A 10,750-nucleotide genomic window follows, 5' to 3' on the forward strand; every position below is an offset into this window, starting at 1 on the left:
CCAAGTCAGCGTGCTAACGCGCGCTAGTATATAGTTACTCGTGCGGCCCGAAACGGTGTCTCGATCAGTAGTTCTTTATTACTATTTATGATACCTACGTGCGAAGGGCAAGGATACAGAGTAAAGCGATCATCGACGGAGTTTGTTGTGTTTCATTCAGAGTGCCTTCTTGAAGGAAAGTCCTCAGAGTGCTGTCTCGCTGCATCTCAGGAAACAAGATGCCTCCCGGAGAGCGCTTAAGTCTAAAAAAACGTGTCGGTGGCCATGGTTGCGTATTCGATTCGGGACGACTGCTTTCTTCCCGGTAATCATCGACTTACCTTCTGACCACTAGTTTAATGTACCATAGTTGTGCTGTGATCATCATTTCGTTTTTTAGACGTGGCGTCACTGACAACTGAACTTGTCCCAGAGCATTCTGTGTTAGCTCGAGCGATTTTAATCTCTCTGTAACTGACGCTTGCTCTCAGTGAGTAAGCCATTAGGCTGAGGTTTCAGTGCGCTCCGGCTGCGAAAGTGCCACGCTCAGCACAGGCGGACGACAAAGCGACGATGTAATTGAGAGCAAGCAGATATTCATCTTTATTCCTCCACTTGGTCCCATAGCAACGCTCGTCGCTGTGGTTACGAACACGCTGATAACGAAAGTGCCAGGTGCGTTCGTAACGCACGGCGCCGCGCCTCGCCAGCCGCGTGGTGATTTTCGCCGTTCTGGTGACCCCATTGTGCTCATTCTTTTTGCTCGCGACCCAAAGTCATCAAATCCATCTGTTGTGTATACGCCATTGTATTTATTCCTTGCTTTTTATAGTTTCTGTTGATAGTGACAGCAGTTTTAATTTGCTTAATAATTTGCACTTCCAGCAAAAGTATTTGAGCTTTGAAGGCTCAGCTCTATACTTTATTATAAATATACAGTTGTTATTGTGAGAGCACATGGAATAACACAATAAGGCGTGTTAGAGGTGCACTAAAGTCAATAATTATCGATCAGAACTTGCTTTTCCTTGTTCATACACTTCATCCGATCGATCAGCAGTGTTTAAAGATCCCAAATTCCATGGGCACGCCCGCTTTTATCTGTCTGTCTGCTCACCCACTTTTGATGCATGTATGTTTTTTTCTTGGCGTTTACGAACAGAAATTCATTGTGGCTTTCCGTTTACCTGAATTTTGTTGCACTCCTGTTTTCGGGTGCAGCCAACGACGCAGCCTTCGCACCGCATCTGCTGAGGAGCAAGACATCAGCATGCGCTCCACGCATCGTCACGTGAGCCGAGCTGCTGTCGCTCGGAGGGCGTCCGACCGAAGTATACAGTACTGCTGCCTTTGCCAGCTGGTTCGGTAAGTAGTCTCAAAAGCACCTGGGCACTGCTTCTGACTGCTGTTTTCCGCAGCGTCACGGGCAAAACACGCCACGAGGAACTAGCGTTAGCATTAATTATACGCAGCTGTTGTGTCCGTGCAGATAAGCCTGGTTGAACAATGACGCAATTAGAGCGAGCGCGTCTTACATGCAAAGTGTTTTGGACCCACCGGCAACTAATTACGCCGTATATCACTGTGTCAGCTGGAACAATGTGGATACTTTGGGCACAGTTATACGGACAGTGCAACTGTGGACCAGTGACTGCAGGTCCGGATTATGAGATGAAACTTGGAGACAAAAAGTTATTTGATCTAAGCTTACCTGCTTAACGCATTAATTAGTGAAAGCTGATTGGACATTTGCGGCCGAGAGGTCTGGAGTGGCAGGCCCATTTTGCCGTTTCACACGCGACAGCTTGGTTGGGCGTCTTAGATATGCTAGTGTTGGCGCCTATACGCTCCATGATACTCGGTTTTCTGCAGCAGCAGTCGAAGTTTTGAGTCAGGCGTACCCGTTCACCTAACTACAGTAATGGATTACACTGAAGCCAATCACTCAAGAAACATTTATGTGGCGAAGTTCTTACTGCAGGACGTCCGAAGCTCTGCTCGCCAAGTTCTGACCAACTGCAATCTGCTTCGACTTCTATTCGCCCTCTCTTTCCCTGTCACATATTTTTCAATGTGCAGAACAACTCTCGCAGCGTGCTTTCGACACGCGGGAGCGGTTGTCTTACAGAAGCCAAAGAACTCACGCAAATCGCCCCTGAATTTGGCCGTTTCCAAGCAACTGAGAATCCGCGCTTATTCCCGTTTTTCACCGATATCGCGCACTGAGCAAACACCGTTGGAAACTTTCAAGGGCTTTATACGTTTCTCGTTGCAAGGCCATTTTGTCTCGAGAAGCCTTAGAACTCGCTCAAAGGGCACCCAAGCGCGCGAATCAATTGTGTACGCTAAGGTAGATACCTCGGTTTGAGCGCGGTGCGGCTGCTCTTTGCGACGCAATAGACGGCCAAAGTGAGAACAAAAGAGCGATATAAATTGGGAATTGAGTCCTCGCGGTCCTCAGCTTCTTCATTATTCCCAGTGAAGCTTCACATCTCCCACAGAGCGCACTTGACGCGCGCGAATAATTTGGATTAGTGAGGCAGGTCATGGAAGCTCCACCAGGAAGGGGTCGAACATTCCAGCACTATAGGGTCAACTGCGGGCCAAGCAAAACAGTAATGAAAATGAGGAAGTCTGTTTTTAGTTTACCGGAGTCTCTAATAAATGATCTCCGGGGCCCTCAAACTTTGAATCAAGCACTTCTCACGTTGGCAAGTTGGTGAGCCAAACAGTGCGTGCTGTGGGAAATCTATCGGTATTTTCGCGCTCCTCTGCTCTCGGAATTAATAAAGGCCTGGCGCTCCTTTCAAATGCGTTTAGGGGATTCCTCCTTTTTTATTACTCTGCGCTTGTTTTTATGTAGAAGAGAAAAGGCATTTTTGCCATATGGCATGCACTTATGATTTATGTCCGCTTTCTTCTCTGCCACGTTTGTATATATTTAAGGACGCGAGGTATTTTGCCCCAGATAACGTGAGATAAAGGAGCTGCTAAGCTTATGACAACTTATGGCCTTGCTTTTTTTTTGCATTCGCCGTGAGTAGACGGCTGACGGTTAAGGCGCCAGTGCGACGCTAAAACGGGCCTGTCAGACGGCACTGCTGACCCGATCGGCGATGCGCACAGACGAAATGCAGAAGCACGACTTTCCCCCATGTCATTCAAAACAACGCAAAAAGGTCCAAATTTCCTGCGTTAACTCGTATTTAAGCATTGAGCTCTCCGTAAATGTACTGTGGTACTTTAGGTGCTGGACAGAGGTGTCGGCATCGCACCTAATTAATGTCCCGCATTTCGTCACGTAGTTCGTTAGCGCGGATTTTCAGCAGCTTTCAAACGACGGAATTCGGTGGCGATTTGCGTGATTTCAGAGACTTCTGTAAGAAAACCGTTCTCGCGTATCGAAAACACACTGCGCGAGTTACTCTGCAGACTGAAAAATGTGTGACAGAGAAAAAAATTGGAAAAGAAAGACAAAGGATATTGCATTTGACGAGAAGTGTATGAGCAGCACTTCGGACGTCCACAAGTTTTCAACGGAGCCACAGCCATCATGGTAGCATGGGTTCACCGCGTTTCAAGAATGTTTTTAAAATTTTAAGTGTTTTGCACGCCTGTGGTTCAGACTTCGCCACATACCTTAAATGTCTCGTGAGTGGTTGGCTTTTTTGTAGTGCGTTGGTGTAGTTAGGTGAAAGGGTACGCCTGACTAGCAACTGCTTTACGGCGTTCGCTTCGATCGTTTTCCCGGCTCACTTCACGCACGCCATGGCACGCTTGCACTAGTTCCAGCGTTGTTGTTTTTTTCGCAGTCTAAACCTCAAGCTTGCTTTGAGGAAAGGAAAGGCGCATCAATGGTCCCTGGGTCATTGGATAGTTCAATCGGGCTGTGAGGTGGTGGCGGTGATGTCCGTCCACCAATGAAGGGCTTAGACCTCAGTGGTTTTTAGCAAAGGAATGGCGTATAACTGGCTCTCTAGGTCAGAGCACACCTTAGTCGCATTTTTAGGTACGCCGCGGTGGTGTCCACCTAACACGTTACTGTAACGCATTAAATGGCTGCCTTTGTACCCCTTAAATTGCTTCTACTAAGTGCCTTGTTCAAAGATTACTGCTTTCGCTGTAAATAATGGATGCGATGCATTTGGAAGGTACTCACAGGTCATGAATTTCAGCTTGCCAGTATCCTCCAAGAAAAACCTATGCACTGCTGTATTTTGCGAGTGCTCACCTATGTTGCGGAAACCTGGAGGCTAACGAAAATCCTTGAAGTAAGGCTGAGGACAGTGCTGAGCAGGACAGCACACAGAGTTAAGGAGTTGTGGAGCAAAAAGAAGCAGAAGAAGCAGTGGGTTAGGGAGCAAACGCGAGTCAATGTCGCCCTAGATGAGATCGAGGGAAGTGGACATGCATAGGGCATGTAGTACGGACAGCTAAAAGTCTGATGATTCCTTAGGGTGACGGAGTCGATTCGAAGACGAGGCAAACGTAGCCATTCGAAGGCAGAGCCATTGGAAGAGATCAGATTAGGAAGTTGGAAGTTACTCAGAATGGGCGGCTGGCGCAGGACAGCGTGGGAGAGGCCTTTGTTCTGCAGTGGACGTTGTTGGTATGGTGGTGAAGATTGCACGGTGCCCGCTAGACTATTGTGAGGTTTCCGCTGGTTTACCGACGGGAACAAAAATGCCTACTTATTTCTGCTGGCTTCTCTTATTGCGTCCATCATCGCTAACGCCTCGCCATCCACTTTAGAAAAGATGAGGCATGATTGAAACGAATCAGTAGCTGTATCTGCATGCCAAAAAAAAAACAGCCGCGCCGGAAATAAAGGGGCCGCAATTAGGACATACACCACCTGTTGGCAGTCCCGACCGTGTCTTCGCTTTCGGTAGAGTGTAGAAAGAGTGAGCGCTGAGACGCGATGGCGGCGATAGGCGGGTGGAAGGGAGTCTTCTGCACTGCGAGTGGAAATAAGCATTCGAAGAGAAACACGCTGTTGAGTATCCCAACTGTGACTGATCGAACGCGCGGCGCCTGTTTTATTTGAAGCGCTCCAGGAACTGGGGCGCATGCATCCTATGTCAGCGTAGCGCTGTCGGCTTCACGTTTCTTTATCCCGGTAAGGTGCAAGCGCACCTGCGCTCTTTACAGTGCGTGCGCAGATGTCTTAAACTTCAGACATGTGCACGTGAGCTGGACAGTCAGATGTAACTCGCAAGTCGATCACATCACACAATTTCTGGCTCCCAGAGAAACTTCCCAACCAATTGTTTTAGGTGTCTTTGACTTCAGATTTGTATGGCTGTTTTTTGTTTGTGTTTGTTGCAGGTGGCTCTCTGTAATTTGTTCAGCTTACAACGCAACATCAAGAGAGGAGGAGGAAAGGAATGGAGGTTAACCTGAATAATAACCGGTTTGCTACTCTCTTTTTATTGTAAGAATTGCATGTTTTCATGGTGCAATAGAGACGGGGAATCAACCAGAATATTGGTGGCCTTCGTTGTGCAACGAATCAGATTATTGTGTGCCGGGTAAACATTTTGGGCTGCTATTTTTCTACAACACAGCAGAATGAAGCTAACCCTGATGTCCCTCAAGCAGGGTTCTTAAAATGTGAAATTCAGCAGTACTGTCACGAATGAAATTTTCATTATGAAGACTCGTTGCAAGCTACAGCTACAAAACTGGGTCCCTGCTGTTATTTAACATGCATTCAGTTAGGTCGTCGTGCAACAGTGCTGTAGGGAGAACATGCGCCCGAAGAATTGAAAAGATATTGCAGTGCATAGTAACTACGAAAGCCGCCCTGCTAACCGTCGCAGTATCCGCTGTAGAGATTGGCATTATGCGTAACGCCTCAGGTTTCGCACTTTCCATTAAAACACGCATACAGGCGGAGGCAGCCGCTGGCGACCAGCCCTTTTATTTATGGCTGGCCTTTGTTGTGGCGTTTTTTTTATTGCTTCTCAGTTTGCAAACAGTACTGCATCTCACCACGTCCGAGCGGTCTCCCTACACATGGCAGTCGGGAGCAATCGGGTGTCTCTCCTTTTTTTTTTAATCCGTGCAGATTTTTCTTTGCAAAGCCGATAAAGGTACAACAGCGAGGTGTTTTCAAATGCACCGTACGTTATGGCAGGTATTATGTTCATGGTAGTAGGTAGTTAAAAGAGGATTCATTAGCCATTTAAAGTGCTTAACTTTCTAACTGTTGATTTCAGGGCACAATTTTACATCGCGTAATAGTGGGCTTTCAACATTCTCGGCTAACTCCGTTTTTTTTAATTTCTAAATCGGCATTGTGGCTCGAGATATCGAACGTGGCATTAGGTGCGCAAAATGACCCGACACCAAAATAGACGCGCGACATGCGCCGGAAGATGGGGCCGCTTCAAGCTAAGGGACTCCGTCAAGGAAAAAAACCACGCCCAGTAGAATTAGGAGACACGCTCACCTGTCTAGTTATGTTCTTCGTTAGGTGCTCTCGACTGGACACAAGCGTCTCACAGTGGTCTCACAGACGCAAGCAACATGGGGTTTCTTCTGCGTTCAACGCTATATCGAAGTGGAGGAGGCAGCAAATGCTGCCAGCATTGTCTCCCGCTTTGCGAAGTCATCCTCGCCGATGCATTTTCGCCCGCCGTGAAGCCACGCTGAACACTTTGTCAGCCTCTCAACGTATTGCTGAAACAGCAGTGTTTCGTTGGCGTCGTGGCTCACCGCTCAGAGCGTCTCCGCCGTCTTTAGGTTGACGATTTGTTCCCTGTGAAGCAAGAGGGAAGGCTTCGGTCTGCCACACGCCCAAGAAACGTTTGCTTCGTTTGTTTGTTTTCTTGGTTTTAAGCGCGTCTCTCTAGTGCAAAGAGTGATAAAACTATTTCCGGCCCATCTCGTGATTTGGTTGAGGTATGGGTTTATTTTGCGCGCACAGTTCCATCTAAATGCTCGATTTGCCTGCTATCTTGAACCTCTCCGCTTCTGCCAATAGTATTGCGCCCGTAAAAAAAACAAAAAACTTGGTTAAAAATAATCACCTAAACATTCCACCTGCGCAGGCCTCACGGCCGTATCGTTCAGGCCTGCTTCAAGAAAAGTCTACATAGACTAAAAGGAAGAACTCCCGGTTAGCGTCGACGTTTAAGTTGAGTTCATTCGGCTCAGTCGTACAAATATATTTGTAGTAGAGAGATGAAATTGAAAACAAACTAAAAGCTGCAAAGGAACAAGCTCAAGGGGTCACCTGTACCTTAAAAAGTTCTTTTTTGTTTTGCCTTGTAGGATGCGCGAGAGTAGGTCTGGCCACGCAACTCGACTTGAAGGCCGGTAGCCGAATTCGTTTCCCGCAGTTTTCAAATCGCGCTTTGCTCACAGTGCGCTGTATTCTGCGGTGGCTACCACATCATACCTGAATAAGCTTGCTGGTTAGCTGTGGTAGGTCCCTTTAATACCTCTGAGCTGCTGATACGTGCAATGATCGAAAAAAAAATCGACACTTCAGTCTTTTGAAACTGTCGCTTCTGTTTCACTGGCGCATTCAATCAATCAATCAATCAAGCGGCGAAACTCTCATGCATTGCTTGAAAGTACAATTTCATCTTTAGATATGAGCGGCCCTTAATACGCCAGCCGTTGGGAGCAGGCGAGTAGTGTTAAAAGGACTGAAGACAAATTTATGGCTGCCAGTATGAATAAATGAACGCGCTCTTATGAAAAGAGGCTCTATTCCATGAAAACGAACATTTTATTAGTTCGAAAAGTCGTAACCAGAATTTCTGGGCAAGCGTATTTTTTTGTTCAACAAGAAACTATTTATCAACGCAAATCGGTTTTCTGTACGCAGAAAGCATACCGTGGTAACTACAAAGGAGGAGGCGAGGACATGACAAGCGCTGTAGTTGCCCTCTGCAGTTAGCGTGCTATGGTACCTGTGTAACGATGCACGAACAAGCCCAACCATATTCCCTCCTGCTTTTCTATGGCTGTCCGAACTACTCGGTTCGAAGCCGCGACTTACTTTAAAAGCAAGCTTTTGTTAAGCGTTCGAAGGTTAGACCATTCCCATCGATATGTTCACAAAAGTATATTACAATTTGCCCCTTACAATTTAATTGTTTTACATTCTTACAATTTGCCAATTGGCAAGTTGCCTTGGAATTAGAACCAACATCCAAGAAAGCAGGATTTGTATAAAAATGAAACATGGGTTTCGCCCCACCCAGTCGTTTTCGCAAGTAAAGTGCCATTTACTCGTCGCGGATCCCCGAGGCTAAGCAACACTGCTATTCACTCCCTAACGGTCATCACGGAGCCCTTTTCGGTGTTTACCTCACGGCTTTGAATCGCGTGGCACGAAATATTTTAGACGAAATTTTCTCGGCAATAAATGTTTTTTTGCTTTTGGGCAGAGATCAACATAGCCAGAAAAAGCAACAAAATCAGCTTTGTTCTAAGAACGGAAGTTGTGTGGAGTTGTCCCCAGTGTCCCTTTAACATATGCTGGCAGTCGGCAGCTGCAGGGATATACCGAAATAGGAATTTATGAAAGGCACGAAACAATTATCTGCGTCGCGTCCTCCTTTCGAAGAGTTGGCTCGTTTTTCTGAACGACGCCCAACACGGTTGCAACCATCGCTCCGTCTCACACCACCTGTTTGTTTAATGGTCCCGGCGAGTGCCGTCGAACATAACGACAGCATGCAACGGAGCCAAGGTTCTCTCATGGCATTGTCCCACCTGCGGTCTTGTACGATGGGACCTCTCGCTGTATATTCATGCAACTTCTTCTGGAATCACAAATAAACTATCAACTTCAACTATCTTTCCATGTGGCCACAAACTGCTGCATCCGAGGCGGTGACTGGAGAATGCAGTTCCGTTGTCGCATTACGGTAGTGTGTCACTGAAGGAGCAGCCATCATTTATGAGGGTGCATGCCTTACTCTGGCTGGAGCTATACCGAAGTGTCTCCCTTTTGTGTAACACCACGTCTCCCTTTTGCATAACACCACGTAGAACTCAGCGGTCACTCGAGACCAATTTGCTGCTTTTAACGCCATTCCTAAGCGACTGTTGTCTGTGTCTGCCAGGTGATTCACCGCCCTCATTCACTGTTTTCTCAACTACGCAGACGGCTGAACCTGAAGTTTATGGGCGTCCTGCGCGAGTTCGTCGGGTCCTGCTACGCCGTGGAAAGAGGCGACGACAGCTTCGATTTTGTTTTCTACTAGTATTTCGATATTTGTGAATTTGATGTAAATGTAAATTGTGTTGTAATTTATTAAATGTGAAGAACGCATCAGTCGTCTCATAATTCCTTCAACAACATATAAGCGTTCTGTGAGCACTTACCTACTCGGGGGGACTGTTCATTCGTCAAAAAAGGGTCAAACTGCAGGTAGAACAGAATTTGAAAAAAAAGATTGACGCAACATTTCGTTTGGTTTAAGGGGTTTAACGTCCCAAAGCAAATAAGGCTATGAGGGACGCCTGGAGGAACATTTTAAGCTCTGCTTCAAATATATGACGCCATAGCCCAATGGGTAAATTCCTATATACGAAGAAGGTGATTCTCTACGTTGATATATCCCTGGGAGTCCTCATGCCCCTCCTGGCGCAGTGGTGCAGCTGTTAAGCGATGCGTCGGTGTCCTGCGATGGAAGGAGTTCCAAGCGGCGGGCCTCGTGTGCGGCCCAAGTTGATCCTTTCGAGCGACCAATCAATTTAACTGCCAGCAGCCACGGTGGGCAGTTTTCTCACAGTCTGCTTCAGGTGGCCAGTCTGTGATGACAGTGCAAGGTCACGTGACCTAGGTGGCCCACCTGCCTCCTGGGTCGCTGTCGGGGCATCACCTGCCGGAGTCATGCTCGTGAATCTTCGCTCACAACACCGACTCCGACAGCGCCGGCAGTAAATTTTCTGGACAATGGGGCCTTTGACGCTATCGCGTTAATACTTCGAGAGGCTACAAGAAAGACTGAGTGCACCTACGCATGGTAGACTCATTATTCAGCTGTATGATCCACAGGTCAGGAGAAATAGTTCACTTTACGTCAAAAAATCGTAGAATTGGCTTCTGCTACTGCTCCTATGTCCTCAACTGCTACTCGTGACTTTCGGTGAATATGTTGATATGACATTCGCTCTGCTTTCGAAACACTGAAACCAACCCCGGCCCACCCAGAACTCGCTCCGGCAGTTCAAAGTCCGAAACAAAGGACTATCCTGTAGGAACCAACGCTTAATTGGCAATGTTTACACGCATTAACGACCGGACCTTGGCATTTGCCAAGTCGCGCGTTTAGCACGCAAGAAACTAACATCATAATTCGTGAGAAGCCTACCTTAGTCCCCAAGGTTACCCTTTCGGCATTACATGCTGGTCGTTAATTACGCGTTCTACATCTTTAATTCTAAAACTAATAGCAAAGGAACTGCGAGCTCAACCCCCTGCAAAAGTGCACAGAGCTGCCGCCTTCCCCTGCACGCAACGAATAATTCGATAAGCGAAAAAACACGGAATCCACAGTATGACACGAAGGGAAGTGCGCTGCCTTACCGCCTTCACGCAAAGCCATTCTGCTAGGTGGCGCAAGAAGCATTCGTAACACATGCAAATTATTTAACTCCGCTGTCGACAATTGTGAAGATAGCATCACATTCACAGAATTTTGGCTTGACTCTAACGTACCTTACATAGCAGTGAGGTATTTGATGATTCGTCCCGGTTTACAGTTCACCAATGCGATCGCAACTTGCGACCAGGCGGTGTCAC

The 10,750-nt window shown here is 47.2% G+C and overlaps 1 long non-coding RNA gene across 1 annotated transcript; it reads left to right on the forward strand.

The window, feature by feature from the left end:
- The first annotated feature begins 1,222 nt into the window (after nucleotides 1-1,222).
- On the forward strand, nucleotides 1,223-9,156 carry LOC144098320 (uncharacterized). Its single transcript, XR_013307171.1, has 3 exons — nucleotides 1,223-1,344; nucleotides 5,308-5,392; nucleotides 9,107-9,156. It is a non-coding gene; the product is annotated as an uncharacterized LOC144098320 (long non-coding RNA).
- Nucleotides 9,157-10,750: the final 1,594 nt, after the last annotated feature.

The sequence above is a fragment of the Amblyomma americanum genome, chromosome 1 (genome assembly GCF_052857255.1).
Source record: "Amblyomma americanum isolate KBUSLIRL-KWMA chromosome 1, ASM5285725v1, whole genome shotgun sequence".
Lineage (NCBI taxonomy): Eukaryota > Metazoa > Arthropoda > Arachnida > Ixodida > Ixodidae > Amblyomma > Amblyomma americanum.